This window comes from Bos taurus, chromosome X (genome assembly GCF_002263795.3).
Source record: "Bos taurus isolate L1 Dominette 01449 registration number 42190680 breed Hereford chromosome X, ARS-UCD2.0, whole genome shotgun sequence".
NCBI classification, from domain to species: Eukaryota; Metazoa; Chordata; class Mammalia; order Artiodactyla; family Bovidae; genus Bos; species Bos taurus.
The window spans coordinates 76,266,107-76,291,954 of record NC_037357.1 but is presented as its reverse complement, the minus strand read 5'-3'; the positions used below and the strand labels follow the sequence as shown (position 1 = coordinate 76,291,954).

Genomic DNA, 25,848 nt, shown 5'->3' with positions numbered 1-25,848 from the left:
TATACATTTTTCACACAACAACAGGATACAAATTCTATTGCAGTTCCCATAGACTATAAACCAGGAGATACTGGAACATATCCTGGGACATAAAACAAGGTGCAAAAAATTTCATGGTCTAAAGCCATTGAAATAATACAGAGTCTATTCTCTTATCACTGTGGAATTATGTTATGAATCAGCATCAAAAGATATTTGAAAACAACCCATATATTTTCAAGTGCAATGTGACATTTACCAAGAGAGATATTTGACTTAGCCATTGAAACCCTCAATAAAACTAAAAGACTGAAAAAACACAGAGGGTGACTGCAGAGAAGAAAGCACATTAATGAGAAATTAATATCAAGGATACATTTAAAAAATCCATGTATTTGGTAATTAAAATGATGGGTGTATCTAAGAAGCCATAACAAGGAAAATTAGAAACTATTTGTAACAGAATAAAATGAAAAGAAAATTTATCAGAGTTTGTTGCACGCAGCTGAAGCTGCTTAATGCAACTAAATACAATGTAGACTGCATCATTTGTTAATTTCCTATTTATTTGCAGCATCAGTTCAGCTCAGCCACTCAGATGTCGGACTCTTTGTGAACCCATGGACTGCAGCACACCAGGCTTCCCTGTCCATCACCAACTGCCAGAGCTTACACAAACTCATGTCCATTGAGTTGGTGATGCCATCCAACCATCTCATCCTCTGTTGTCCACTTCTCCTCCCGCCTTCAATCTTTCCCAGCATTAGGGTCTTTTCCAATGAGTCAGCTCTTGACATCAATGGCCAAAGTATTGGAGCTTCAGTCTCAGCCTCAATCCTTCCAATGAATATTCAGGACTGATTTCCTTTAGGATGGACTGGTAGGATCTCCTTTCAGTCCAAGGGACTCTCAAGAGTCTTCTCCAACACCACAGTTCAAAAAGCATCAATTATTTGGCATTCAGCTTTCTTTATGGTCCAACTCTCACATCCATACATGACTACTGGAAAAACCATAGCTTTGACTAGACAGACGTTTGTCAGGAAAGTAATGTCTCTGCTTTTTAATATGCTATCTAGGTTGGTCATAGCTTTTCTTCCAAGGAGCAAGCGCCTTTTAATTTCATAGCTGCAGTCACCATCTGCAATGATTTTGAGCCCAAGAAAATAAAGTCTGTCACTGTTTCCACTATTTCTCCATCTATTTGCCATGAAGTGATGGGAACAGATGCCATGATCTAAGTTTTTCAAATGTTGAGCTTTAAGCCAACTTTCCCCCTTGCTTCTTTCACTTTCATCAAGAGGCTCTTCAATTACTCTTTGCTCTCTGCCATAAGGGTGGTGTCATCTGCATATCTGAGGTTATTGATATTTCTCCTGGTAATCTTGATTCCAGCTTTTACTTCATCCAGCCTGGCATTTCTCATGATGTACTCTGCATATAAGTTAAATAAGCAGGGTGACAATACACAGCCTTGACACATTCCTTTTGTTATTTGGAACCAGTCTGTCGTTCTATGTCCAGTTCTAACTGTTGCTTCCTGACCTGCATACAGGTTTCTAAAGAGGCAGGTCAGGTGGTCTGGTGTTCCCATCTCTTTCAGAATTTTCCACAGTTTATTGTGGTTCACACAGTCAAAGGCGTTGGCATAATCAATAAAGCAGAAATAGATGTTTTTCTGGAACTCTCTTGCTTTTTCCATGATCCAGTGGATGTTGGCAATTTGATCTTTGGTTCCTCTGCCTTTTCTGAAACCAGCTTGAACATCTGAAAGTTCACAGTTCACATATTGCTGAAGCCCGGCTTGGAGAATTTTGAGCATTACTTTACCAGCGTGTGAGATGAGTGCAAATGTGTGGTAGTTTGAGCATTCTTTGGCATTGCCTTTCTTTGGGATTGGAATGAAAACGGACCTTTTCCAGTCCTGTGGCCACTGCTGAGTTTTCCAAATTTGCTGGCATATTGAGTGCAGCACTTTCACAGCATCATCTTTCAGGATTTGAAATAGCTCAACTGGAATTCCATCACCTCTACTAGCTTTGTTAATAGTGATGCTTCCTAAGGTCCACTTGACTTCACATTCCAGGATATCTGGCTCTAGGTGAGTGATCACACCATCGTGATTATCTAGGCCATGAAGATCTTTTTTGTACAGTTCTTATGTGTATTCTCGCCACCTCTTCTTAATATCTTCTGCTTCTGTCAGGTCCCTACCATTTCTGTCTTTTATTGAGCCCATCTTGGCATGAAATGTCCCCTTGGTGTCTCAGATTTTCTTGAAGGGATCTCTAGTCTTTTCCATTCTATTCTTTTCCTTTATTTCTTTGCATTGATCACTGAGGAAGGCTTTCTTATCTCTCCTTATATGATATTGTACATACTATATATGTATGTATACAAAAGCTTTTCTATTTCCAGTTTTTTAAGGAATCTCCACACTGTTCTCCATAGTGGCTGTACTAGTTTGAATTCCCACCAACAGTATAAGAGGGTTCCCTTTTCTCCACACCCTCTCCAGCATTTATTGCTTGTAGACTTTTGGATCGCAGCCATTCTGACTGGTGTGAAAGCACTGAATATGAAATAGAAAAGGTGAAACAAACTAGATAAATGTAAAATACATCATAGAGTGCAGTTGTTTTTATACATGGCTGCTCATTAGAATCACATCTGCAGCTTTGGAGAAAAAAACAATACCTGGGTATTTTTATTTTTCAAAAAAATTCCAAGAAAATTCTAATGCACATCTGGATTTTGAAAAGTGATTACAGGTTTTTCTATAAAATGGTAGTTTTAGCATTATAGAATTCTATTATCTTCTGTTGACCAATCATAACACAACAGTATTAAGCAAATAATAGGTACAGAATCACAGTAGTAAAAGATGTTTATCAGTTTTCACAATCAATAGCCAGACAGAAAATAAAAGATAATTAGAATTGCAAGCCATAATGGAAACATGTTTACCCTAACAGTATAAAGTAATTTTTATTTTGGAGATTCAACCAGTCCATCCTAAAAGAAATCAGTTCTGAATATTCACTGGAAGGACTGATGCTGAAGCTGAAACTCCAATACTTTGACCACCTGATGCGAAGAACTGATTCACTGGAAAAGACCCCGATGCTGGGAAAGATTGAAGGCAGGAGGAGAAGTGGACAACATAGGATGAGATGGTTGGATGGCATCACCAACTCAATGGACATGAGTTTGAGCAATCTCCGGGAGTTGGTGATGGACAGGGAAGTCTTGTGCTGCAGCCCATGGGGTCACAAAGAGTCGGACATGACTGAGCAACTGAACTGAACTGATAAAGTAATTACATACAATTTTGGGGGTTAAGTAGAGTGATATAGTAAGTGGACGTGCATACATACAGATACTGTCATTCACTTAGTCAGTTCATGTCTTTTGGTTGGTGCATTTAATCCATATATATCAGATGGTAAAGAATTGGTCACAATGCAAGAGACAGGTGTTTGATCCCTAGGTTGGGAAGATCCCTTGCAGAAGGAAACGGCAACCCACTCCAGTATTCTTGCCTGAGGCACGGACAGAGGAGCCTGGCAGGCTCCAGTCCATGGGGTCAAAAAGAGTTGGACACAACTTAGCAACTAACACTCTGGGCTTCCCTGGTGGCTCAGACAGTAAAGAATTTGCCTGCAATGAGGGAGACCCAAGATCGATCCCTGGGTCAGGAAGATCCCCTGGAGAAGATAATGGCAACCCACTCCAGTATTCTTGCCTGGAGAATTCCATGGACAGAGGAGCCAGGCAGGCTATAGTCCATGGGGTCACAAAGAGTCAGACACGACTGAGAGACTAACACTTTAACTATTATGATCCTATTACCATTTTCTTCATTGTTTTGGATCTATTTTGGTTAGATCTTTTCCTTCTCTTGTGTTTCCTGCCTAGAGAAGTTCCTTGTAAAGCTGGTTTGGTGGTGCTGAATTCTCTTAACTTTTGCTTGTCTGAAAAGCTTTTGATTTCTCTGTCAAATTTGAATGAGAGTCTTCCTGGGTAGAGTTTTCTTGGTTGTAGGTTCTTCCCTTTCATCACTTTAAATATGTCATGCCATTCCCTTCTGGCTTGTAGTTTCTGTGAGAAATCAGCTGGTAATCTTATGGGAGTTGCCTTGTATATTATTTGTCATTTTTCCCTTGCTGCTATTAATATTTTATCTGTCTTTATTTTTTTAATTTTTTAATTGTTATTTTTTTTACTTTACAATATTGTATTGGTTTTGCCATACATCATCATTTATCTCTGGCTTTAAATTTTGTCAGTTTGATTACTATGTGTCTCAGTGTGTTTCTCCTTGGATTTATCCTGCCTGGGATTCTCTGTGCTTCCTGGACTTGGTTGACTATTTCCTTTCCCATGTTAGGCACGTTTTTACCTATTACCTCTTCAAATATTTACTAGGGTCCTTCCTTTCTTGTCCTTCTGGGACTCCTATAATGTGACTATTGGTGTGTTTAATGTTGTCCCAGAGGTCTCTTAGGTTGTCTTAATTTTTTTCATTCTTTTACTATATTGTGTTTTGCAGCAGTGATTTCCAATATTCTGTTTTCCAGGTCAGTTATCCATTCTTCTGCCTAGGTTATTTTGCTATTGATTCCTTCTAGTATATTGTTCATTGCTGTTTGTTCTTTAGTTCTTCTAGGTATTTGGTAAACATTTCTTGCATTTTCTACATTCTTTTTCCAAGATCCTAGATCATATTCACTATCATTATTTGAATTCTTTTTCTGAAAGATTGCCTATCTTCCCTTCATTTAATTGTTTTTCTGGTGTTTTATCTTGTCCCTTTATCTGCGAAATAATCCTCCACCTTTTTATTTTTATTAACTTTCTGTAATGTGGTTTTTGTTCTGGCCCCTGTGAGACTGTAGTTCATCTTGCTTCCTTCTGTCTGCCCTTTGTGGGTAAGCTTCCTGATGGGAGGAACTGGCAGTGGGGAAAACTGGGTCTTGCTCTGGAGGGGAGGGCCATGCTCAGTAAAACTTTAATCCGACTTTCTGCTGATGGGTGTGGTTGTGCTCCCTCCCTGTTAGTTTGTTGGGCTGAAACAACCCAGCCTTGGAGTCTACAGATTCTATGGTAGAGTTAATGATGACCTCCAAGGGGGTTTACACCAAGGGGGACCTTCCAGTACTGCTGCTGCCAGGGTCCCCATCTCCATCTCCATAGTGAGCCACTGCTGATCCATGCCTCCACAGAGGACCCTCTGAAACTAGCAGGTAGGTCTGGTTCAGTCTCCTGTGAGGTCACTGATTCTTTACCCTATGTCTTGGTATGCACAAGGTTTTGTTTATGCCCTCCAAGCCTGGAGCCTCTGTTTCTCCCAGTCCTGTGGAAGTCCTGTAATCAAATTCCACTGTCTTTCAAAGTCAGATTGCTTGGGGATTCCTAGTCCCTTGGCTGGATCCCCAGGCTGGGAAGCCTGATATGGGGCTCAGAACTTTCACAAGCATGGAAGAACTTCTTTGGTATTACTGTTCTCCAGTTTGTGGGCCACCCACCCAACAGGTATGGGATTTGATTTTATCATGATTGCACCCTCCTACTTGTCTCACTGTGGCTTCTCCTTTGTCTTTGGATGTGGGGTATCTTTTCTTGGTGGGTTCCAGTGTCCTCCTGTCAATGGTTGTTCAGTAGCTACTTGTGGTTTTGCTGCTCTTGCAGGAGGATGTGAGCACACATCCTTCTACTCTGCCATCCTACCATTTCTTTTTGTGGTGAGAACATTAAAGACCTACTCTCCTAGCAAAGTTCAAGTGTACAATACAAAATCATTAACTATAATCACCGTGCTTTACATTAGATCTCCAGAGCTCGTTCATCTTATAACTGGAATTTTTTATTCTTTGACCAACATCTTCCATTCTCCCCACCCCTTGCCCCCCACCCAGCCCCTCAAAACCACCATCCTACTCTCTGTTTTATGAGTTTATCTTGTTCAGATTCCACATATAAGTGAGATCATACAATATTTGTCTTTGTGTGACTTACTTCACTTAGCATAATGCCCTCAAGTCTACCCATGTTGTTCCAAATGGCAGGAATCCCAGATGGCTCAGCGGGTAAATAATCTACCTGCAGTGCAGGAGATATAGGGGACATGGGTTCGATCCCTGGGTTGGGAAAACTCCCTGGAAGAGGAAAGGGCAACCCACTCCAATATCCTTGCCTGGAGAATCCCATGGACAGAGAAGCCTGGTGGGCTACAGTCCATAGTATCACAAAGAGTCAGTCACAACTGAGCACAGCACACACACACACACACACACACACACACACACAAAACATCTTTATCCATCAGTGTTAACAGACACATATTGTTCCCATATCTTGGCTATTGTGAATAATGCTGTAATGACCATGGGAATGCAGATAGATATCTCTTCAAGACTCTGATTTTACTTCAGATTTTATCTGATTTTATTTCCTTTGGATATATACCCAGAAGTGTGACTGCTGGATCAAAGGGTAGTTATATTTTTAATTCTTTAGGAACTTCCATACTGTTTTCCATAGTGGTTGAACGAATTTACTCTCCCACCAACAGTGCACACTGGTTCCCTTACTTCCACAGCTTCAACAAGAATTGTTACTTTTTGTGTTTTGGACATGTTGGGGGGCTCCAAAATCACTGCAGATGGTGACTACAGCCATGAAATTAAAAGATGCTTACTCCTTGGAAGTAAAGTTATGACCAATCTAGATAGCATATTAAAAAGCTGAGACATTACTTTGCCAACAAAGGTCTGTCTAGTCAAGGCTATGGTTTTTCCAGTAGTCATGTATGGATGTGAGAATTGGACTATAAAGAAAGCTGAGTGCTGAAGAATTGATGCTTTTGAACTGTGGTGTTGGAGAAGACTCTTGAGAGTCCCTTGGGCTGCAAGGAGATCCAACCAGTCCATTCTAAAGGAGATCAGTCCTGGGTGTTCTTCGGAAGGAATGATGCTAAAGCTGAAACTCCAATACTTTGGCCACCTGATGCGAAGAGCTGACTCATTGGAAAAGACCCTGATGCTGGGAAAGACTGAGAGCAGGAGGAGAAGGGGACGACAGAGGATGAGATGGTTGGATGGCATCACCGACTCAATTGGCTCAGGGAGTTGGTGATGGACTGGGAGGCCTAGCATGCTGCAGTTCATGGGGTTGCAAACAGTCGGACACGACTGAGCAACTGAACTAAACTGAACTGATTCTAACAGGTGTCAGGTGGCATCTCACTGTGGCTTTGATTTGCATGTCCCTGATGATTAGTTATGTTGAGCATACTTTCATGTATCTATTGGTCATTTGAACATCTCTGGGAAAATATCTAGTCAGGTTTTTTTGCTCATTTTAAAATTGGATTTTATTTTTTTACTATTGACTTCTGTCAGTACATTATATATTTTTGGGATTAACCCCTTACCAGATATATGATTTTCAAATATCTTTTCTCATTCTATAGGTTGCCTTTTCATTTTGTTGATTGTTTCTCACCAAACAAGAAGCATTTAGGCTATCTTTACTTAGAGCAAAGTCATCTATGTGTTAAATTAAGTGAACATATCTTTCAATCTTAAAAATCTAAGGTAAGGTGTTTTTTTTTTTTTTAAGAAATTCAAGTACCATCAATATTAGAATAAATTAAAATATTGGCTTTTGTAGCTAATTTTTCAGCCTCTTCCTTTATAGATTGGAAAAAATGAATTCCTACTTTTTAATTCCCAAATGGTTTATTCTATTTATAATTAATATATAATGAATAAGCAAACATTCTATACTTAGAGATAAAAGCACTGCTTTTAAAAGCTAGATTAACATTTTAATGGTTTTTGATAATCCTCCTGCTTTAAGTGTGTTCCTCTCCACTTGGTATGACTTTCTTTAAAACCTCATCAGTAAACATAAATTTCTAATGAGTTGTCCCTAACCCTGAAATTTCTTACTTTTATATGAAGGGATGACAGCAAAATATCCAAGTAACTCCTTTTCTCCAGCAGTTGAGGACTTGGTGTGAAAATGAATTTGACATAGCATAGCATCTGCTGTGACCTATTAAACTCTCCCAACAACTTAAATGATAATATAATTAAATCTGTAAGCATTAAGACATTAAAATATATTTTTGTATGTAGACCTCTTACACAATGCATTTTAATACACTTTAGAGCCCAATTTGAAATCTGATTTATCCACCTAAATTATTCTTTTTCATTTCATTTCAAATTATTCTTGTACTATTAGAATATGAAAGTATATTTTATTCACTGTTGTGAAATATAAAAACTTGAGAGATTCAGAGATATTTTATTTAGTTAGGTTTCTAATCTAGGCAAAGCCCTCAGTGAAACAAATAATTACTATTTGGAATAGAAAGCTAAACAGTAATTCAATACATCAATTTGCTATTTTTATTCTTAGTCTTTAGCCATTACAAACAGACTCAAAAGAATGGAAGATTAATGTACCATCCAGGCTATGGCTGGTCTTAAACTATCAGTTCCTACTAAAGAAGCCCCACATTACACTAGTCATCACACAGTTTATATATCATGGTCCACATTCCAGAAGACTAAAGCAAGACAATAAAACCTTCCCACACCATCTTTTATGAATAGTGAAAGAAAATACACCAGATTCCTTTAACAGTCCACATATTGCTGGTCAGGTAAACCTCAAAAGTCTACCTGAATTAAAGCCCTATCTGATGCTGAAGTACTTCCATTGAAGAGTATGCTCACTATCTTCTGAAAGTAGTTATCAAATTCCATGCTCATGTTGCTGTTGCTGTTAAGTCACTTCAGTCGTGTCTGACTCTGCGTGACCCCATAGACGTTAGCCCACCAGGCTCTCCTGCCCCTGGGATTCTCCAGGCAAGAACACTGGAGTGGGTTGCCATTTCCTTCTCCAATGCATGAAAGTGAAAAAGTGAAAGTGAAGTCGCTCAGTCGTGTCCGACTCTTAGCGACCCCATGGACTGCAGCCCACCAGGCTCCTCCATCCATGGGATTTTCCAGGCAAGAGTACTGGAGTAGGGTGCCATTGCCTTCTCCGATGCTCATGTATGTTGAGACAAACTTTCTTTCCCTATAGCTTCGGCCATATAATAGACATCTAATTCCTCTGTCTTTCAAGCCTTTGATATATATAAATACAGAAATCATGCCACCTCTTTCCAATTTTCTCTTTTTTTTTTTTTAAGGTAAACAACCTTACTCCTTTAGTCTTTTCTATAACTCCACTTTCTTAATAATAATAACCCTGATTTCTTTAGTCTTAGGTGATGTTACACAGTAGAAAAGGTAACTTTAATCTCTGTGCTTTGGTAGAAAACAACTACTTCTTTTAAGAACCCCATTCTGCCTTTTCTTCATATACCTCCATCATTCCTTATCCAACATTATCTTCTTTCTCTCCTTCTCCTTTCTTCTTTATTCTGTAACTGGCCATCATGCAACATGAAGAACATTTAAATTATTTGTGATATTTACCTTCACTGGTTCTAAATTTTAAAAGTCAGGTGAGTTTGTCCTTTTGTAGGTTTCAGGAGGCACTTATATCTGGGAACTGAAAAAGTCAAACTCAAAGAATTAGAGAGTAGAATGATGGTTGTCAGGAGTCTGGGTAGAGAAAATAGGGAGATGTTGATCAAAGATACAAACTTAGTGTTATAAGATGAAAAATTCTAAAGGTCTAATGTACAGCATAGTGATTATAGTTAATGATACTGTATTATACACTTGAAAGTTGCTAAAAGAGTAGATCTTAAATGTTCTCATCACATAAAAGAAATGATAATTATGTGAGGTGATGGATGTGTTAATTAACCTTATTGCAGCAATCATTTTGCAATATATACATCTATCTATCAAATCATCACATGGTACACCTCAAACTTCTATAACATTCAGTTCAGATCAATCGATCAGTTGTGTCTGACTCTTTGCAACTCCACAGACTGTAGCACGCCAGGCTTGGCTTCCCTATCCCTCACCAACTCCTGGAGATTGCTCAAACTCATGTCCATCGAATCAGTGATGCCATCCAACCATCTCATCCTCTGTCGTCCCCTCTCCTCCTGCCTTCAATCTTTCACAGCATCAGGGTCTTTTCCAATGAGTCAGCTCTTCACATCAGGTGGCCAAAGTATTGGAGTTTCAGCTTCAGCATCAGTCCTTCCAATGAATATTCAGGACTGATTTCCTTTAGGAGGGACTGGTTGGATCTCCTTGCAGTCCATGGGACTCTCAAGAGTCTTCTCCAAAACCATAGTTCAAAAGCATCAATTCTTCATCACTCAGCTTTCTTTACAGTCCAACTCTCACATCCATACATGACTACTGGAAAAACCATAGCTTTGACTGGACGGACCTTCATTAGCAAAGTAATGTCTCTGCTTTTTAATATGCTGTCTAGGTTGGTCATAGCTTTTCTTCCGAGGAGTAAGCGTCTTTTAATTTCATGGCTGCAGTCACCATCTGCAGTGATTTTGGAGCCCAAGAAAATAAAGCCTCTCACCATTTCCATTGTTTTCCCATCTATTTGCCATGAAGTGATGGGACTGCATGCCATGATCTTAGTTTTTTGAATGTTGAGCTAAATGTCAATTATATCTCAATAAAACTGGAAGAAAAAATATGTTTGCTCTGAAGAATACTGTTGCAACCTGAAATTGTTTGCAGAGGAGCTGCTTATGTTAGAGACACAATAATACAAACATCAGAATAAGAATGTGTTCTGGACATGTTTGCCTGTCATATATAATCTGTAATTTGAAGATAAATGCTGTCAATATAGAATCAGTTTCATTCTTTCCAATATTATCTTTTGTATCCAAATATGGAGCACCTCAAATGGCTCATTTACCTTAAAAAGGCTCTTATAAACATCTAACTCATTCTTGGTATCTAATACCTATCTGCTCGATTAAACAGTAGCTATCCTAGGCCCACCGAAACTACTAATGTAGTTTTAAGGATAAAGTGTTAGAGTTGTAGATGATCTTTCCTACTCACATTATAATGCTTACTTGCCTGATTTCTTAGGCCTGTTTTATATCTTCCAGACTCAAATATGCAAATAGATAGGCAGATATACAGATAATGATATGTGGCTTCCAGAAACTACTTTTTTACCATGTTCACAAAGTACTAGAGGCAGACAGGTACTTTGATAAACTTTTTGATCAAGAATGATTATGAAACAGGTAGTCATATACTGGTAAATGTTTAACTACCATTTTGAGGTGTGAGGAGGACTAATTTGTTGCCTTTGCTGATTTCCATGGGACAAATACCTCCACTCTAGCTAATTTCAAGCTACCAATCACTGTACATGAACTTGTCACTGAACATAAGCTTGGAACTGGGAAGCAATGTGCACAAATGGTTGTCAAGAGCTGATTCAAGCCAGCTCCAACACACCACTGGATATAGGCTGGAAATAAATTAAAACAGATTCCTCTCCACCCCACTCCACTCCCTAGGGAAAGAAAATCATTCCTAAGACATTTTGTCTTGTTTCCTTCATGGGTAGACAACACAAAAGACAGATTAAAACAAAGAGATATCCCATACAATTGATGCATGTAGTTTCTTAATTACATAAGGAAGAAAATAGTATGTCCCCTACTACATTTTTAGTGAGAAGACAAAATTACAGAAAAAAAAAAAACCCACAAAGAAAATGATGAAAACAAGGGTTGGAGACAGGTTTAAGTTACTTGGATCTTTCAGCTTGCAAAAGAGAATGTTGTAGAGTAGAGAAAGAAAGGGAGTGGGTTTGTAGAAAGGAAAATCATTCTTTAATAGGAAAGGTTTTTAACCTGTATTGGAGGAGATAAAAGGAGGAGAAGTGTGACTACCTAATAATCTCCAATGAGGACAGAAAAAGAAAATGGAGCTTAAACTGCAGTGGAAGGTATTTGAGGTACTATGTTGAAAGAGATGACAGAATGGTTGTAGGAATACAGTATGCACCATGCAAATTTCCAAGTACTACATCATTTCAAAGACTCCTATTTTGTTGCTGTGCTCCAGGTATCCAGTAGAAGTTAAAACAGTTATGCTGATAACCATATAATTGACCATATAACTAACCTACTCTAGGCTTTCAAGAGTAGGAAAGGAGGGAATTCCCTGGCACTCGAGGGGTTAGGACTCCATACTTTCACTCCAATGGCCCAGATTCAATCCCTGGTTGGGGAACTAAGATCCCATAAGCAGCATAGCATGGCCAAAAAAATATGTTTAAAGAAAGAGTAGGAAAGGAAATGGAAGTCTAGATTGGTATTATTATAAAATTAATGCTACTAACTTGCTGTGCAATTTCAGGTCAGTTTCTCATTTATTGACATCTGATTTCTTCTCCAAAATAGCAGACTTTAAATTATAGTAATACCCTCCATCTCAAGGATAAAATGGGTTATTATTACTCCTGATTTTAGTGATTTTCTTGCCTACCAGGCAATTGTGACATAATAAATTAAGCTGAAGTCACTTAGGGCAACAAACCACTGTAGAAAAAGTGTTACATTAAGGTTTTTGTCATCCTAGCCTTACAAAGAAGTGGAAAATCTCATCTTTATCACAGCCCCTGAAATTGTCCCCCTTCTAGTCTTCTCTTTCCTTATCAGTGCTAATGGAGTCAATAGCCAACAGTCCCCATTAGGGGCCATGATTTCTCCTATGTATCTAAAATTAAAACAGCTCATGATTTACCACACCTGCACATACTGAGAATCCACCTTGCACAATCATCTAGAAAAGGCACACATGATAGTTTTAGACAGGACAGAAATTAATTTCCCCCCAATCTTATACACATTCCAATAGTCCTACATGCCAGCAAATGCAAGAACTGTCTTTTTAATCTCCCTTACACTGACAAGATTCTCACTGTGGCTACCTAAGAGGGAAGTATTAATACATATTAATTACATCCTTATACAAACAGACTATATAATCATAATTGTTCTGTTTCCTGCTTTTCTCACATTCCACAGTTCAGCCAATGCAACAGAAAGATAATGAACAGAAGAAGAATTTCTTCACTGTCTTTTCCTGCCCTCTTTCTTCCTACCACTTGTGCATTTTTTAAAAAGTACTCTTCCATCTACAAAGGTAAAAATGCAAACACCAGAGAAGGATTGTGAACTACTGTGAAGAAAACAAACCAAGAGTAACAGTGCAGGTCTGAAAATGAAAGGGTCGGGTTATCAGAGTAGTCATCCATGAGGACAAGGATTATATGTAACTATCCACTTAATTTTTTATAAGTGGAAGGGAAATCTTCATTGGGAACATAATAAAATGTTTAAGTGAGACACTGAGAGGAAAAAATAAATTCTGAGCTTATAAGAAAGACACAGCGATTTCTTATTTAAATGGCATAGCACATAGATATAGTCTATAAATATGTATGTGTATATATATGTATATGTCTGTGTGTCTTCCAAATAACTGATGAAAAAGAAGAGAGTGGTAATCACTGTAGATGGAAGAAGTAATCAAAACAGGTCCCAAGTAGCAAATACCAACTTCGGCCCTGTAAAAAACTAGTTTTAGTCCCGAATAAACTGGAATATGAGTAAGTATAAATTTTAATTAAAAATAATGAAAAGTGGAACCCAGAAAGCTCTGATGTTTTGATATAGGTGCATGTGTATGCACAATGTGTTAAAACCTGAATATGGAGGAACACAGTACCTACAATCTGAGTGATAACTAACCAGACTAAACATGGGAAAAGCAAATAAATGAATAAATTAATTAATTAATAAAGAAATATTTTTAAATTCAAAAGCTATTCTATAAAGGAAAGCCTTATAATACTATATATGAAGTTAAATATAAAATTTGTTTAAAACAACAGAATCAAAGTGGAGTAATTTTACCTTTAATTTGTTTTCCAAAGCAAGTTTTGAAAACATGTAATAATATTTTTTGATTAACATATTACTATGTTCCCAATGATTCTTTCTCTATATCTGAAATGGTCATGCCCAACAGCCAATTTGCCAATAGGCTGTTCCTTGCTTCTGCTGCTAAGTCTTGTCCAACTCTGTGCGACCCCATAGATGGCAGCCCACCAGGCTCCCCCGTCCCTGGGATTCTCCAGGCAAGAACACTGCAGTGGGTTGCCATTTCCTTCTCCAATGCATGAAAGTGAAAAGTGAAGGGGAAGTCGATAGGTGCTATTAACAACATACGGCAACAATGCGTGGGTGTACTTTGAAAGCTCTAGACAGGGCACAACTTTTGTTCTGCTTCAGGATCCTTACTTTTCTTTCAGTTCAGTTCAGTCGCTCAGTCAAGCCTGACTCTTTGTGACCCCATGAATCACAGCACACCAGGCCTCCCTGTCCATCACCAATTCCTGGAGTTCACTCAGACTCACGTCCATCGAGTCGGTGATGCCATCCAGCCATCTCATCCTCTGTCATCCCCTTCTCCTCCTGCCCTTAATCCCTCCCAACATCAGGGTCTTTTCCAATGAGTCAACTCTTCGCATGAGGTGGCCAAAGTACTGGAGTTTCAGCTTCAGCATCAGTCCTTCCAATGAACACCCAGGACTGATCTCCTTTAGGATGGACTGGTTGGACCTCCTTGCAGTTCAAGGGACTCTCAAGAGTCTTTTCCAACACCATAGTTCAAAAGCATCAATAAGCTCTGCCTTAAGCTCTCAGTCATGCTGAAACTGAAGAGTTCTCCCCAACAAACTGCATCCTACCATGCTGTGCTGGGCTGTGCTCAGTCGTTCAGTCATGTCTGACTCTTTGTGACCCCATGAACTGTAGCCTGTCAGGCTCCTCTGTCCATGGGGATTCTCTAGGCAAGAATACTGGAGTGGGTTGCCATGTCCTCCTCCAGGGGATCTTCCCAATCCAGGGATCAAACCCAGGTCTCCCACATTGCAGGTGAATTCTTTACTGTCTAAGCCACCAGGGAAGCCCAAGAATATTGGAGTGGGTAGCCTATCCCTTCTCCAGGAGATCTTCCCAACCCAGGAATCGAACCCTGGTCTCTGGCATTGCAGGTGGATTCTTTACCAGCTGGGCTACCAGGGAAGCCCACATCCTAACATATCTGGGTATAAAGAAAACAGGGTTTTCATACGTCATTCAGTATCATCCTCACATATAATTACTAGCTTCCCAGGCGGCACAGTGATAAAGAATCTGCCTACCAATGCAGGAAACACGAAACCCTGGTTTGATCCCTGGGTCGGGAAGATCCCCTGGAGTAGGAAATGGCAACCCACTCCAGTATTCTTGCCTGGAAAATTCCATGGACGGAGGAGCCTGGCAAGCTACAGTCCATGAGGTCACAAAGAGTCGGACACAACTGAGCACACACACATTCACATATAATTATGGTATAAAGAGAATATGGACAGCAAAAATTTAATTAAAAACCTGTAAATATGTATAAGTATAAACCTAAATTTTTAATTCTTCTGTATAGGTTTGTGACAGAATTCTAGTAACCTGCTCAAGCCTTACTTGAGATATAAATAATTCTCCTCCTTTTCTTCAAAGAGTGCAGTCTGTTGTCACTATGAACTAAGTCCAGTTGTCATTAAAAATAATTATCTGGGAAAAGTAAATATATATTCCCTACCCTTTGATAATCTCACTCACTGAGTTATTATAGATCATTCATCTCTTCTCAGCACTTTGTGCCATTATAACAGTTAACATAATTTGCCTCGCATTGTTCTTTATTTCTCTTAACCTAATTAGACTAAAAACTAGGTGGTGGCAAGATGCAACTAGGTGGCAATTTATCTCGCATTCCCCACAGAGCTTTTCACATACTAAGTATTCAATGCCAGTTAAGAATAACCTTTTGTGTCTTCTCCTAGGGATCTGTGAGAACAGTCCCAGCCCCAGACTCTTCTTTGGGCAGTACCACTGAGGCAGTACCACAGAGTACAGTTCTAACTGTAACTGTGTAACATTTTTAATTGCTCTATCTAGGACTTTAAATCATCAATATTAATGAAAGCTCTCAAAACTTATGGGTCCTGTTTTGGGTTTTCAATACTTTCCCCCATCCCCTAAGTCTCCTTCCTCCCTACACCACTTGCCTCAAGACAACAAAGAATAGTGGCTTGCAGTAAAGCTCCTTAACTCCCCTGGCGAGCCTCATGAACACCTAATACAGTGGGGCTAGAGAGGAGAGACTGAGGAAATTTCTCATTCACAGATGATTTGCCTGATCTCTCTTTAAGTGAACTAAGGAAGCTTGGTTATTCATCTAAACCAAAATAGCTTCTCTATACTTTTGGCTGTAACTATATCAAAGCTCCAAAATATTTTGGAAGAGAATAATTTGAGAGTTATTAGATCTGTGATTCAACTCAGTAATTCAACAAGCATTTTCAGAATGCCTCCTATGTACAAGGTGAGATAAGAAGGAATACAAACACAAGAGACTAGGATACCACCTTAACTGTACCTAGTAATATATCCTGCACTATTTTTTTTCAGAAAAAACAGTTGGATATGAATGCTTTAAATGGGCCAGGGATTGTCCTGATTGGTTAGAGATTTGCAGATATAACAATTGGGGTAGCTAAATAAATAAATAAACCCCACCAGGACAATTATTTGTAAAGATAATTAATGGTAATCTATTATTAACTATTGTTAACTATCAAGTAATTAAGTGCCCCTTGACTACAGGAAATAGAATCCCTGAATCAGATCTTAATTAGATCTTATTTATTAACTTATTAATATCTCCTATGTGCATGACTTGGTAATTGGTGCTGAAGGGGAGGAATTACTAAGAGAGGTGGATGCAATGATAAATAAGGATGATCCAATCATAATTTTCCCTATGATATAAAATAGAGGCCATACCCCCTTGCTCTACCACTAATATACTATGCCTTGTTTCCCTCCTTCAGGAATCTCTGTGAGGATACACATGGATCAAATTAAAAATAAAATTGCTGCATCCCCCCAAAAAAGGCAAATTCTCAATTGAGACACTGTTCAAATAATTCACATTCTCCCCCTTGTTTGGGGTAAGTGCTAGAAACCCCAATAAAGATTCAAACATTATAGTATACAACAAATATAGATCAAGAGCTCAAGGTATATTGAAGGGGTGCAGGAATGAAGGAGATAGTCAGCAAGAGAGGAAGGAAAAGTGAAGATGCTAAGCATATGGGACTATATGGCTAGCTAGCTAACAAATGAATCAAGTTCTACTGTTTCCAGTATACACAGAGCTATTCCAACATTATACAAACTCACTTGTGATGTAATTCAAGAATTCAAGTGGACAATATATTTGACCACTGACAAAAACTGAGTTTCTACTTAAATGTGACTCATAATATGCTTTAAAAATAAACAATAACAATTCAAAGGGGAAAAAACTATATACAAAATCCTCTAAACCCTTCTTTCTCAAAACATTCTCAATTAGCAGCTCCCAGGAACAGTACAGGGCTTCCCACGTGGCTCAGTGGTAAAGAATCTGCCTGCCAGTGCAGGAGACAGGGGTTCAATTCCTGGGACAGGAAGATTCCCTGGAGAAGGAAATGGCAACCCACTCCAGTATACTTGCATGGGAAACCCCATGGACAGAGGAGCCTGGCGGACTATAGTCCAAAGGGTCGCAAAAAGGATCAGACACAAGTCAGCGACTAAACAAACAAGAACAGTGTAAAAGAAGAGGAGGCATCGAGCTTATTTCATTTCACAACTGAATCTTTCTGCACAAGTTGTAGAGAAGATTCTTTCCTGACAGCAATTTAGTTATCCACCTAAGGCTTACTTAATGTGTTTTCAGAAATCCTGCTTTCAGAATTTTCAAATAGAAACAATTAGCACCCATTGTAATTAGCATCTTCTTTCCCAAAGCTAAAGGCTCTACTTTGCCAAAACCATAGATTCTCCCAGCCACCTTCAATTGCTTCAACTGCTAGCTTTATACTTCTAGCTTTATAGGGCAAAACCATCTTCATTTTTTCTTTTTTTAATGGAAGACAAGTTGATATACTTAGTTTCATGTGTATAGCATGATTGTCATTGTTGTTCAGTCGCTAAATCATGTCCGACCCTTTGCAAACCCACGGACTATAGCATGCCAGTCTTCCCTGTCCTTCACTATCCCCCGAAGTTTGCTCAAATTTATGTACATTGTTTCAATGATACCATCCAACCATCTCATCCTCTGTCATCCCTGTCTCCTTTTGTCTTTAATCTTGCCCAGTATCTGGGTCTTTTTCAATGAGTCAGCTCTTTGCATCAGGTGGCCAAAGCATTGGAGCTTCACCTTCAGCATCAGTCCTTCCAATGAATATTCAGGGTTGATTTCCTTTAGGATTGACTGGTTTGATCTCCTTGCAGTCCAGAGGACTCTCAAAAGTCCTCCAGCACTACAATTTGAAAGTGTCAATTCTTCAGCACTCAGCCTTCTTTATGGTACAACTCTCACATCTATACATGACTACTGGAAAAACCATAGCTTTGACTACACAGACCTTGGTTGGCAAAGAGAAGCCTTTGCTTTTTAACCCACTTTCTAGATTTGTCATAGCTCTCCTTCCAAGGAGCAAGCGTCTTTTAATTTCATGGCTGTAGTCACCATCTGACTTTCAAAGAAATCACCCTAGAAAACTTGAACTTGGTTCCAAATGATGAAGCTGTTCCACTGTCAAAGGATGAGGGCCTGTCACCTTAGGGTAGATTCTCAGCAACATGCTGCAGGCTCCGGAGACAATCTCTAGGGAGAAGTGCACAAAACACTTAAGCAATGTCAGTTTTTTGAGAATAATGTTTCCTAAAGTGACCGATTTGAAAGGGGAAAGATGTATTTACATATGTAATTGTTGATTTTTTAAAGAAAATATTGATTATTTTTAAAATATTTTAATGAAAATCTGATACTTTGTTATTTTAATTTATTTTTATACAATTTTAATTAATTAATTGGCTGCTCTGGGTCTTAATTGCTGCGCATGGGTTTTCTCTAGTTCTCTCTGCATAGGGGCTACTCTCTAGTTGAGGTGTGAAGGCTTCTCAGCACTGTGGCTTCTCTTGCTGTGGAGCACAGGCTCTAAGTTCATGGGCTTCAGTAGTTGTGTCCAGTGGGCTCAGTAGTTGTGGCTTGTGGGCTCTAGAACACAGGCTCAATTGTTGTGGCCCATGGGCTCAGTCACTCCAGGGCACATGGGATCCTCCCAGATCAGGGATCAAACCTGTGTCTCCTGCACTGGCAGGCAGACTCCTCTCCACTAAGCCACCAGGGAAGCCCAATTTCCTAGACTTTTAGCAGTAATACGAGATGCCCAAATACATGGAACTATATCAAAGTTGAGTGAATATAAATTAGAAATCTAACATTCTATTCATACTAAGTCAAACAAGTGGAATCAAAATGTCATAAATTTTTTCACTAGGCAAAAATTAATAGATTTTCTAAAATATAATACACATTTTATACACACACACACACACACACACACATACACATACACACAAAAGCTTTTCTATGTGCTTGATAAAGGCTTGACAAAAAACAACAACAAAAACAGAGAAATTGGAAAACATAAACTAAATGAAATGGGAGCACTAAATATGAAATAGAAACAGTGAAACAAGCTAGATAAAAGTAAAACATCATCATATAGTATAGTTGTTTTTAAACATGATTGTTCATTAGAAACACATCTGGAGCTTTGGAAGAAAAAAGCAATACTTGGGCATTTATTTGCATTTAAAAAAAATTCCAAGATGCATAAAAATTCTCTTATGCATCTGTATTTTAAAAGTGATTACAATTTTTTCTATTAAATGGTAATTTTAGTGATATATAATTATATTATCCTCTGTTGACCAATCATGATACAGTGGTATTAAGTGTATTCACTTAATTAATAGTAATTAATAACTACATAATCACAATAGTAAAATCACATAAAATATGTAAAATCACATAATCATGTGATAAAAAGATGTTTATCAGTTTTCATAATCAATAGCCAGACCAAGAAAAAAGATAATTACAATTGCAAGCAATAATGGAAATATGTTTAATCTAACAATATAGAATACTTACATACAATTTGGGGAGTTAAGTAGAGTCATGTGGTAAGTGGATGGGCATATATGCAAATACTTCTATTCATCCAGCCAGTCTATGTCTTTTGGTTGGTGCATTTAATCCATTTACAGTTAAGGTAATTATTCATATATATGTTCCTATTACCATTTTCTTAGTTCTTTGGGGTTTATTTTGTGTAGGTCTTTTCTTTCTCTTGTGTTTCCTGCCTGGAGAAGTTCCTTGAGTACATGTTGTAAAGCTGGTTTGGTGGTGCTGAATTCTCTTAATTTTTGCTTGTCTATAAAGCTTTTGATTTCTCTGTCAAATCTGAATGAGAGTCTTGCTGGGAATAGTATTCTTGCTTGTAAGTTCTTCCCTTTCATCTCTTTAAATATGTCCTGCCATTCCCTTCCGGCTTGTAGTGTTTCTGCTGAGAAATCAGCTGATAACATTATGGGAGTTCTCTTGTATATTATTTGTCACTTTTCTTTGTTGCTTTTAATATTTCATGTTAGTTTTTAATTTTTGTCATTTTGATTACCATGTGTCTTAGTATGTTCTTCCTTGGGTCTATCCTGCCTGGGACTCTGCACTTCCTGAACTTAGTTGACTATTTCCTTTTCCATGTTAGGGAAGTTTTCAGCTATTATCTCTTCAAACATTTTCTGGGGTCCTTTCTCTCTTCTCCTTCTGGGACCCCCTATAATGTGAATGTTGGTGCATTTAATGTTGTCCCAGAGGTCTCTCAGGCTGTCTTCATTTTTTTCATTATTTTATCTATATTCTGTTCTGTGGCAGTGATTTCCACCATTCTGTCCTCCCAATTACTTGTCCATTCTTCTGCCTCAAATATTCTGCTATTGATTCCTTGTAGTGTATTGTTTGGAGAAGGCAATGGCACCCCACTCCAGTACTCTTGCCTGGAAAATCCCATGGATGGAGGAGCCTGGTAGGCTGCAGTCCATGGGGTCACGAAGAGTCAGACACAACTGAGGGACTTCACTTTCACTTTTCACTTCATGCATTGGAGAAGGAAATGGCAACCCATTCCAGTGTTCTTGCCTGGAGAATTCCAAGGACGGTGGAGCCTGGTGTGCTGCCATCTATGGGGTCGCACAGTCGGACACGACTGAAGCAACTTAGCAGCAGCAGCAGCAGTGTATTGTTCATCTCTGTTTGTTCTTTAGTTCCTCTATGTCTTTTGGCAAACATTTCTTACATCTTCTCAATATTTGCCTCCATTCTTTTTCTGAGACCCTGGATCATCTTCACTATCATTATTATGAATTCTTTTTCTGGAAGGTTGCCTATCTCCACTTCATTTGGTTGTTTTTCTAGAGTTTTATCTTGTTCCTTCATCTGGGACAAAAACCCTCTGCTTTTTCATTCTGATTAACTTTCTGTGATGTGGTTTTCATTCTAGCTGCTGTTGGATTATGTTTCTTCTTGCTTCTTATGTCTGATCTCTAGTTCATGAGGCTAAGGGGCTTCTATAAGCTTCCTAATTGGAGGGACCGATAGTGGGAAAAACTGAGTCTTACTCTGGTGGGTAGGGCCATATTCAATAAAACTTTAATCCAATTATTTGCTGATGGATGGGGTTGTGCTCTCTCCCTGTTTGTTGTTTGGTCTGAGGTGTCCCTACCCTGGGGTCTACAGGCTCTATAGTAGGGTTAATGCTGACCTCCAAGGGGACTTATGCCAGGGGCCCCTTCCAGGACTGCTGCTGCCAGGGCCTCCATCCCTGTGGGGAGCCACTGCCAACCCACACCTCCACAGGTGACTCTCCAAAACCAGCAGGTATGTCTCATTCAGTCCCCTGTGGAGTCACTGCTCCTTTCCCCTACATATTGGTGCACACAAGGTTTTGTTTGTGCCCTCCTAGGGTGGAATCTCTGTTTCCCCCAGTCCTGTGGAAGTCCTGAAATCAAATCCCACTGGCCGGCAAAGTCAGATTCTCTGGGGATTCCCAGTCCCTTTGCCAGATCCTCAGGCTGGGAAGCCTGATGTGAGGCCCAGAATCTTCACAACAGTGGGGGAGTGCGGGGACTTCTTTGGTATTATTGTTCTCTAGATTGTGGGTCGCTCACTTCGTGGGTATGGGACTTGATTTTATCATGTTTGCACCTCTCCAACCATCTTGTTGCTGATTCTTCTTTGTCTTTGGACACGGGGTATCTTTTTTTGGTGGATTCCTGCATCCTCCTGTTGATGGTTGTTTCACAGCTAGTTGTGATTTTGGTGCTCTTGCAGGAGAAGATGAGTGCATGTCCTTCTACTCCACAAGGCAGATTCTTAACCACTGGATCACCAAGGAAGCCCCTTGATTACTTTATAACCACAGCCCATATATCTTGTCTCTTGACCTCAATTACAAGTGCTTATTGGCAAGGACACTTTTCAAGGTGGCAGCTTGCACAGTATGTTAACACCTTCTTCATAGATCTTAAAAGACATCCGTCTGAACTGAAGGTTATGAGTTAAATAGTAATAATAATAGTAGTAATAAGAATAACACAATATAAAATTAAAATTAGAATACATACTTTATATAAGACACTTGCTGAGCATATAGATTCATCCTATGCATTAAATGCCTCTTTAGTGAACTGAATGGTCAGGCAACTCAGTTAGAGGCTTAACTAACACTTCCCCATTCCTCTACCTGAACTGTTCAGTTCTAAGGCTGAATTATTTCTTTGCCTTTAGTCATTGATAACAGCTCATGTCAAGTCTGGACTGCTTATTTATCAATGTTATTCTGCATTCCCATAGACAGAAGCCTTTCCTTCTGAATAACATTCAAAGGTTAGGATTATTCTCTATGTCTTATTTTTCTCCTGTGGTTAAAAAAAAAGTGTCATTATTTATTTAAAAATTGATAATTACCTTTAGGGAAACTACTGGTTGGGAATGTAATTAATACAAATGACCTACTCCCCCATGATAAACAAACCAAATCCAAGTCAGCAGACAAAGTCAGATGTTTAATACTGGTCCCATTTCCTCAAAGTACCATGGACTTGAACCACATTAATAATTATATTAGTTTAATGTAGCTGCTATAACAAATTACCACAAAAGAGTAGCATAAAATAACAGCAATTCACTCCCTCACAGTTCAAGAAGTATAAAATCAAGTTGTCACCAGGGCACACTCTCCTTTGGAGGCTCCAGGGGAGAGTCCATTCCTTGCAGCTTCTGGTGGCTAATGCCATTCCTTGGCTTATGGTTGCATCTTTCTCTGCTCCATCTTCACATTTACTTCTCCACATGTCTCTTTTCTTCTGTGTGCTTGTGCTATCTTCCCTTGCTTCTTTCTTGTAAGGACACATGTGATGGCATTTAGGGCCCATCCAGATAATCCAGGGTGATTGCCTCATTTTGAGATTCTTAATTGCATCTACAAAGACTCTTTTTTTCAAATAAGGTAACTTTAACAGGTTCTGGGGATTAAGGGTATTATTAATAAATTATCTTCTTGAGGGGTACCATTTAACCCACTATAATGATCAATGCATGTACACCCATGGCAGATTCATGTTGATGTAAGGCAAAACCAATACAATATTGTAAAGTAATTAGCCTCTAGTTAAAATAAATAAATTTAAATAAAAAAAGAAAGACACAGTCAAAAAAAATAAAGACACATTAAAATCTCATAAAAATTTCAAAATAGCTAAAAAACTAATAAGGAAGATTTTGTTAGAAAAACTGAATATGTAAAAAATAGTAGTGGTTGTTAATATGCTTACCAAGACAATAGAGATAATAGTTGAATATACAAATAGGCACAAAATTTATCTTTTCAGTTACATCTGCCTATAAAGATAGTACAACTAGGAATGTCACCATTTCAAAACAATAAAGATAAGCCTATAAAACTATAGACTTTCAATGAGATATTATCTTGAGAATAAAAGATGCTAGGCATAAGTATGGAAAGCAAGAAGAAGGCAAGGCATCTTTGATCCAGAGATATCTTTAAAAACAAGTGATACTCTCATCCACTTGGGGTTAAGGTAGGGTATCTTCGACCCACCTTGATGATTATGACTCACTAGTACTAATACTTCCATTCCACAGTTCTAATTAGTGTTGCCACTCATTTACTTTTTTTTTTGAATATTCAGAAAACACAGGAATGTGCTAAATGCTATAGAGCAGTGGTCTTAAAACTGTAGCCTGTATCATGAAGATTTTTCAGTGAATAAGGAAACAATGATAGTTTCAAGGGAATCCACTCGAAGATCTTAAATATCCATCTGTATTCTTTCATAAATCTGAACTGCCTGAGAATCTAAAAAAAAAGGTCTCTAACTATGGGCCCTTCCCCATCTTTACTAAAGAAATGCATACTTCTTACCTGTGCACAAAGTCCCATGGTATAAAAATCTCCAAGGCACTAAATAAAGGAATAATTCCAAATATTGGTGTAGATGCTAAAAAAGTCAATTATTCTATTAACTGGGCAAAACATAGTTTTGCAAGGCAGATAGCATCTAATTCTTTGAGCAAAATTAAAGGAGAATGTTCAGCTTATAAATTATTAAAATAATTTTTGATAATAGACCATTGTAATTTGTGTAAAATAACTTGAAAGGAGATCAAAGAATTGGGTAACAATGATAAACAAAATTTCCATTCCCATTTCATTACACAAGCAAGATTATGATCATTTATATCTAAAAAAACATAAAGAGGTGGAAAACGAACGCCTTGCAGGGAGGTTGAGCTGCTTGCACTATGTCTGATATGAATGAGCTGTCCAAGCTCTATGAGGAGAGCAACGACCTGCAGATGGATGTGATGCCTGGCCAGAGCGACCTTCCACATAAGCGGAGGGAGCCGGAAGCTATCCCCGAACCCCTTCGGAGGAAGGCCCAATGCAGGAGGAGGCAGCCCAGCCAATGAGGGAGCCACAGGGGCCCCGAGGCCTAGCTAGCCGGCCCAGCCCTGGGGAGCAGCCAGGCGAGATCACAGGCACTGATTTCGAGAGCGATGACCATCAGGAAGAGAAGCCGCTCAGTGGTGCGGGCTACAGAGTATCAGCAGCACTTGAAGAAGCCAACAAGATGTTTCTGAGAACCTCCAGAGCCAGAGAAGCAGCTCTGGATGGCGGGTTTCAGATGCATAATGAGAAGACCCCGTTTGATCAATTGGCTTTTATCAAAGAGCTTCTTTCACTTATGGTTGTCAATCATCTGATCAAAGAACTCGGTTGTAGTGAGATTATTGATAGAGAATAGTTAAATGCTGTTAAGAGAGGAGGACGCTGCTTGAGGAGAGAGCCAGCATTCCACTATCTTTTGGGTTCATTCCAAGTAGTTCCATGACAATGAAAAACTTGATCTTTTTTTTTTTTTTTGCAGAGTATAATAAGGTAGTGACTGCACAGTTAAGAAAAAGGAAGAAAATTGTTAAAGAAAAGTATCTTAGTACTGTTGAATCCTGTTTTGAAGAGTGTCCTGAGACACTTAAGGCTTTGATGTTGTTGTTTATTCAGATTAATTTCTTTGCATTGAGGGAAATATCTTTCATGTTTCACTGTAAGGAATAGCTTTGCAAGAATGTTATGACCAAGACAGACTTCCAGTACAAGAGCCCACTGATATTAATTATATGAGAAAAAGTAACTGATTTATCCACCTTAGGACATGAGATGTCTTTGAGTTATTTGGACTGAAAGAATATTGAGAAAACTTTAAAGACTCAACTTTGTGATCTATCCAAGCTGTGGTTATCAAAGGGTAAATTTTTAGTGTAAAATAAATCTTCTACCAACTATTCTTCAGTA

The 25,848-nt window shown here is 38.7% G+C and overlaps 1 protein-coding gene and 1 pseudogene across 1 annotated transcript in view; one reads left to right on the top strand and one right to left on the bottom strand.

Moving 5' to 3' along the window:
* NEXMIF (neurite extension and migration factor) overlaps positions 1-25,848 on the bottom strand; it is a 215,800-nt gene that overhangs the window by 141,981 nt on the left and 47,971 nt on the right. The window lies entirely within an intron of this gene.
* On the top strand, positions 24,763-25,369 carry LOC132344309 (EP300-interacting inhibitor of differentiation 1-like; annotated as a pseudogene).